The sequence below is a fragment of the Asterias rubens genome, chromosome 14, assembly GCF_902459465.1.
Source record: "Asterias rubens chromosome 14, eAstRub1.3, whole genome shotgun sequence".
Lineage (NCBI taxonomy): Eukaryota > Metazoa > Echinodermata > Asteroidea > Forcipulatida > Asteriidae > Asterias > Asterias rubens.
The window spans coordinates 917,694-924,335 of record NC_047075.1 but is presented as its reverse complement, the minus strand read 5'-3'; positions in this window follow the sequence as shown (position 1 = coordinate 924,335).

The window sequence follows — 6,642 nt, the reverse complement described above, 5'->3', positions numbered from 1 at the left end:
ATGAAGTATCGGGCCTACTACTAGCAGACTAGGTGTATAGCCCAGTTCATACTTCGTCAAAAATTCGCAATGAGTAACGCCCCGTTCATACTTCCTGCGAATGCGAATGCGAAGTGAATTTGACCTCACGACCCTTTTTTCGCAGCGATATTCGCAAGTGAGTAGAGCAGAGTTCAACTGCTGCGAATTATTCGCTGTGAATTTGTGACGTCAACATTCGCTGCGCATTCGCATTCGCAGGAAGTATGAACGGGGCTTAATTAGCAATAGTTGTGTGTTCAACTTCTGCAAAACATTCGCTGCGAAAACAGCAATGTGACATAAAAATTTGTTTCGCAATCACAGGAAGTATGAATTTGGCTTCATTCATGATTCGTCCATTTTTCCTAACATATGTCAACTAATTAAAAACAACAATGGTTTATAAGTTGTGCAGGTGTATGTATGAGTGTTTTTAAAATTAAATGCTAAAAATAAGTTGTATTATGACATCTGTGAAACATTGATCTGCTAGCGAGTCGACCAAACTTTTTGAAACATTACAAGGGCACCAAGGCCTCAGGAGCATCCCAACCTCCCCCATCCCAAACCCATCAATTCCAAACTTCCTTAATGGTGTTTCAGCCCCTAGCCAGCATTCCTAACATTAGGACTTTGTTAAATAAACAACCATGCTTTATAATATGCAGGTGTTTAGCAACTCGCCTGGTTGTTTTTATAAATTGTATGTATGACATCTGTAAAGGCAGTGGACACTATTGGTAATTGTCAAAGACTAGCCTTCACAGTTGGTGTATCTCAACATATGCATAAAATAACAAACCTGTGAAAATTTGAGCTGAATCGGTCATCAAAGTTGCGAGATAATAATGAAAGAAGAAAACACCCTTGTCACACGAAGTTGTGTGCGTTTAGATGGTTGATTTCGAGACATCAAGTTCTAAACTTGAGGTTTCGAAATCAAATTCGTGGAAAATTACTTCTTTCTCCAAAACTATGGCACTTCAGAGGGAGCTGTTTCTCACAATGTTTTATACCACCAACCTCTCCCCATTACTTGTCACCAAGAAAGGTTTTATGCTAATAATTATGTTGAGTAATTACCAATAGTGTCCACTGCCTTTAAAATCCTACTTTGTGAAACATTGATTTACAAATGCCAGTGAAGTGACCAACCTTTTGCTGAAACAATGCATGTGTTGTGAATGGTGACACAACTGTGCATATTCAACTGTATCATGTATGCATGTGTGTACTGTAGATGCACTCACCACATGATATCAAAACGCACAGTGCATCTATCTTTCAAAGTCATTTGACCAATTTTAGTGGTGGGTTCTAAGTTCGGTCCACCAAGGGCGAGCGCTCGACAGAACTATTCATGTTTAGATATGGGGCTATCATTGATGAAGTGCAATCTGTGGGAAAACTGTGCTGGGAAGCACAGTGTTGCTCAGTCAGAGTGCTGGGTGAATTTGTTATAGTTCTCGGCAGGCCCGCCTGCCCGTCACCGCCCGCCGTGGCTACAACTACAAGTACAACACTGGTCATGTGGATATTTCTTTAGACAGAAGAAGGTTCCAAAAACCACCAAAGATACCCGTAATTTTCTTTTAAATATGGGCTAAACTACTCCTACATGTCACGAGATCAACATATTAAAGCTTGCTTTTGTATGCGCATTCCTCAGAACAATAACCCCTTGTCCCATTGAACCCAAATTTACATGACATTTTTCCACAACATGGCGGCTCCCATGCAATAACACATGAAAAGCACTCATGCGTAGAAATTTGAAAACTTTGCGTTTGTGGCGGACAAATTAAAACGAAATTTTACTCACATTTTTGTAGTGTAGAATGACTGAAAGTGTATCCTAAATATCCTACAGGTTGCCATGTCCAGTTCCTGGCAATGTCATACCAAGAAAATTTGCATAAAGAGGTAAATTTCAGGCTGAAATCTCAACTTCCGTGAGTGGTCAAAGCTTTCCGGCCATGTGCTTACTGCTAAACTGGACATGGGAAACGAGTACGGAATTGACCAATAGGATGCGTTCTTAGATAACGCCAACTAGTTGTTAAAGATTATGGAATGTGATTGGCCATAGGGGAAAACAATTAACCAATAGCCGTTTGGGAAATCGCATTTTGGTGGGTTAGTGGTGATCAGTCTTGCCACCTTATTGGTCAAAAAAAGTGATGAAAATTTTTGTGTGATGAATAAAGTTGAAAATGTCGTCTGCTAAATTGAGGCGCTTTCATTACGGCATTAAGATGATGTTTTGGTAGGGTTTTGTTTGTGTTTTTTTTTTCGGGGGGGGGGGGGCGTTCGACGTAAATTTGAAGGAATTTTCTGTAGAGTTAATACTAGGGGGTTGTGTACAATGTAAAATTTAACTATACTGTTAACTGTAAATGAACAGAAATGTTAATTATATATAAATACCGTTTGAAATAAAAATTAAAAAATCTAAAGTCTGAGATGATCGTTTCATTTTGGTTTTTGCTTGCTGTCTTGCACGATATGTCAGAAATAATATTGAACATATTTGGAAAGTCTGTTGTATTTGAATATCATCTTCTTCAAGCTGTATTGACAATATGCACATTTTGAAGAAAACAAATTATGACACCAAAGTTGTGCACATACAATAATTGATTTTTCAAATGATTAATTTTTCAGACAATTTTTCTTCTTTTTCTTTCTAATCTCTCTCGAGCAATACTGTATAGTGCATATCACGTTCGCAGAGAAGTCTGTATGTACATTACATGTGTATATACACTGTCTGGCTGGAATTGCATTAACGAAAATACATAATATAATATGCAGTGACATTGTATTCACGATGAATCAACAACAACAATCCAGACAAAAAATCCCGTATTTAACGGCGGCTGAATATCATTTTAGAGGGATATATAAATTATCCCGACTCGGTCAAGGTCCCACGGTTACACTTGTCTGCAGGTGCACCGAGAAAAGGAGCTCATCACCCCCGGCCCTTCTCGCTTCCTCTCCGCTAGGCTTGCCGGGGAACTGCACGGCAATGAAAAAGCTAAATATGTGGTTTGTGTTTAAAGATCCCACCTGCCAGATGATGAGGGTAGGCAGTGGGATATAATGAGATTGGGGATGGAGAGAGGAACTGATGATGGTGGTTGGCGGAGATGACCAAGGACTAAATTCATAGATCTGCTTAGCAGAAAATATATCTTAAGACTTCTGCTAAGACAAGTAAGCAGGATACCATCCAGATGATGAGGGTAGACAGTGGGATATAATGAGATTGGAGATGAATAGAGGAACTGTTGATGGTGGTTGGTGGAGATGACCAAGGACTAATTTCAAAGATCTGCTTAGCAGAAAATATTACTTAGATTTCTGGTAAGTGAAAAATAAGCAGGATACCTGCCAGATGATGAGGGGAAGGCAGTGGGATATAATGAGATTATAGATGAATAGAGGAACTGATGATGGTGGTTGGTGGAGATGACCAAGGACTAATTTCATAGATCTGCTTAGCAGAAAATATTGCTTAGATTTCTGCTATGACAAGTAAGCAGGATACCATCCAGATGATTAGGGTAGACAGTGGGATATAATGAGATTGGGGATGGATAGATGAACTGATGATGGTGGTTGGTGGAGATGACCTAGGACTAATTTCATAGATCTGCTTAGCAGAAAATATTGCTTAGATTTCTGCTAAGACAAGTTAGCAGCATACCATCCAGATGATGAGGGTAGACAGTGGGATATCATGAGATTGGGGATGGATAGATGAACTGATGATGATGGTTGGTGGAGATGATCAAGGACTAATTTCATAGATCTGCTTAGCAGAAAATATTGCTCAGATTTCTGCTAAGTGAAAAATAAGCAGGATATGCCTACCAGTCACACGTGGAATGCTATTCTGGATGATAACCTTATTCTGCTAAGCAACAATTGCTTTGTGCTTAACTAAGTCTGTTTAAGCAGCTCTTTGAAATTAGGTACTAGTTGTGAAGATGGCTGGCTAGCTCTCATTAATACCATAACCCTGTTGGTCACAAACAAGTATTCAATTGGAAAAGCAAGTTTACAAGCTCAACTTCCATGCTCTTGTTTCTTCCTTAACACCATATCAATCGAGAACCAATTTCATAAAGATGTTGAGCAAAAAGTGTGGTTACCATTTTAACTTGCTAAGCTAAAACTATAACGGCTGGAGATCAGTCATGATATTTTGGCTGCTGGTAATCTATTTCCCCTAAGCACAACTCTAACTTGCTTAACAGCTTTGTGAAATTTCGTCATGATAAGTATTCCTCAATCATTTTTACTTAGCAAACTATACACGAATCTGCTGATCATGAACAACCAACTCTTCTTTCGTGAATGTAAACAAAACTTTCAAATGGACGCTTGGATGCTGTAGAGGGCGCTCTGTCACATCCCCACGAACTCTCCGCAATTGTTTGCGGGTTATAATTGAGCCCTCTTTTGCCAAAAATAACTTCTTGAAAAATAGCGTGGGGTTAAAATTGAGCCCTCTTTTGACAAAAATAACTTCATGAAAAATGGGTGCTAAATACCGTCAACCAGGGGCCAGTCTTGATGTCACAAAACACTAATGCATTAATGTTTATCTCAAAATGATGTTGCAAATACTTCCTCAGTGGCATCACAATGTCTTGTGACACCACACTTTGCTTAGCAACTAAGATTGATACAAATCTTAAGATCAATCCTAGCTCTTTGTGGAATCAAGCTTGAATTGCTTGGACAGTTTCATAAAAACAGTAATATTCTTTAGTAAACATGAAAGTTATCTTTAACCAAACCAAATCAAATCTCCTAATCGTGAGTAATTTCACAAAAGTGTTTCTCTCAAATTGCAACACTACAGTTTTAAAATTCACACCATTATTTTTTACAGTATTGTCCTGAGAGATTTATTTACTTACAAGGGCTCACAACCCTTCACATTCAACAACAGCTTAAAGTATTCATGATTTAGGTTTCATAAATATTTATAAATACTATTTCAATATTCTTCCAGAAAAAAAAGACTCCACAAAAACAAACAACAAAACACACAAACTTATCTCCTTTTTTGGTCTTAACTCTAACAACTCATAATTTTCAGTGCTGTTGTGCCGGGAAAACTTTGCTAAGCAAAATGCGACCTTTAAAAGGGCGGCTGGGCCCAATTTCATAAAGCCTATAAGCACAAAACGTACCCAGCACAGAAAAGTATTGCTTAACAGATACAGGTTACCAGCCAAATTAATTACATTAATTTTAAGTTGTTGCGACTAGTGCTCCACTAAATGTTTGCTTAGCAAATAGATTGTTCCAAGCAGTATTTTCTGCGGACAGCTTTATGAAATTCGGCCCTGGCAATGAACATTTTACTGTTTCAACTACGCTAAGCATTTATTGACAACCTTGCAAGATTTTCCCCAGGGCTTGTCTTGTATTAGTTTTATTATAAACCTCGTGTTAAAAAAGACAGTGGCTACAGCTGTGGCTTTGTTGCCATGATATCATGCATTGAAGCATCATAGGCTACTCTAAGTAACACCCTTAGCAACAGCCGTAGCCACAACCAATTAAGACATGGATTTGTCTCTGTTTTAAAATAAATTCAGCAAACTCCATTTTGGGGATTAAACACAAATTGTTGGTCATCCATTTTTACTTGTTTTGTTTGTTTACAAAAGATAAAGCACTGAACAAAGCACATACATTTCACAATCTCCTATTTAAAACAGAACAGCACAGCATCATCTTGGGCTATTTCACTTTTCAATGCTTTCTTAAATGGAAGTACAGGACTGGAATTACACAAAGGTCATGACCTCTATTGCCCCGGTCTCAGCCTTGGTGCCCCTTCATCCTTTCCCAATAGACTCTTAAGATTTTCAAATGGAAGTCCCCCTTTGCAAAAAGATTTCTGGCCTTGCCCAATCAAAGAAGAAAGTCCAGCCGTCGATTTCACCAAACTCTTCCTAACTTGGGAATCATCTTAGGTCTTAGGACGGGTTCAGTTCGTAGGACGCATTGAACCCGTCCTAAGTTAGGACGGGTTGCTCGTCCTGACTCGAGTTAGGATTAATCCTAGCGTTTTGTAAAATCGGCCGCAGGCTGCAAGTACATGTAGGCCTACATCATTTGCTAACTTAAGAATAAAACACTCAAAAGTAAAAACAATCTTGGACAAGTATGAAGATCTTTGGAACAAACAGCATTATGGTGATGAACTATTTTGATATTATTTTCATAAGAGATGTGTATGATAAATTTGGCCCCTGCTTTAAATTTGGCAAATCATTCAGTTTCTAAATCACAAGCATGTCTAAGGGATTATTGCTTTTTACCTTTATGTCTTGTGAGCTTTCATTGATTTGAAAAACACCAATGCACAAACACTTGTTTTTAGAAAATATTTGAGATAATTTTGGATTGAACAAAGAAATTTGACTAGAGCAGGAATTGAATTTCAGTCGCACAAAACACACACAAATTCAAAGAAAATTATTTCTGGACACCCCCCTCCCCTCCCTTCACAAAAAGCACAGATATAAAGACACTACAGTGATCATGGCTTAAAGGGAAGGTACACGTTTAGTAATTGTCAAAGAACAGTCT